Source organism: Carlito syrichta, unplaced genomic scaffold (genome assembly GCF_000164805.1).
Source record: "Carlito syrichta isolate Samal-C Ts95f unplaced genomic scaffold, Tarsius_syrichta-2.0.1 Scaffold308903, whole genome shotgun sequence".
NCBI lineage: Eukaryota > Metazoa > Chordata > Mammalia > Primates > Tarsiidae > Carlito > Carlito syrichta.
The window spans coordinates 4,548-4,921 of record NW_007252999.1 but is presented as its reverse complement, the minus strand read 5'-3'; positions in this window follow the sequence as shown (position 1 = coordinate 4,921).

Below are 374 nucleotides of genomic sequence, written 5' to 3'. Positions count from 1 at the left end.
CAAAAAAAAAAAAAAAAAAAAAAACAAGAATAGGAAGTAAAGTGCTTACCTGAGTTCATGAGCTATTGTAGCAAATTATCAAATCCAAGGAGGAAGTCTTGGAAGCTTCTGATTTATGGTCAGTTGGTCAGATGTATAGGTCACAACCTGGAATTTAAGACTGGCTTCTGGCCAGGTGTGGTGGCTCACACATGTAATCCCAGCACTTTGGGAGGCTGAGGCAAGAGGATTGCATGAATCTTAGAGTTTGAGACAGCCTGGGCAACTTGGCAAGACAAGGTCTCTACAATAAGTGAAAAAAAATTAGCCAAGCATGGTGGCGCACACCTGTGGTTCCAGGTATTTGGAAGGCTGAAGTTTTTTTTTTTTTTTTG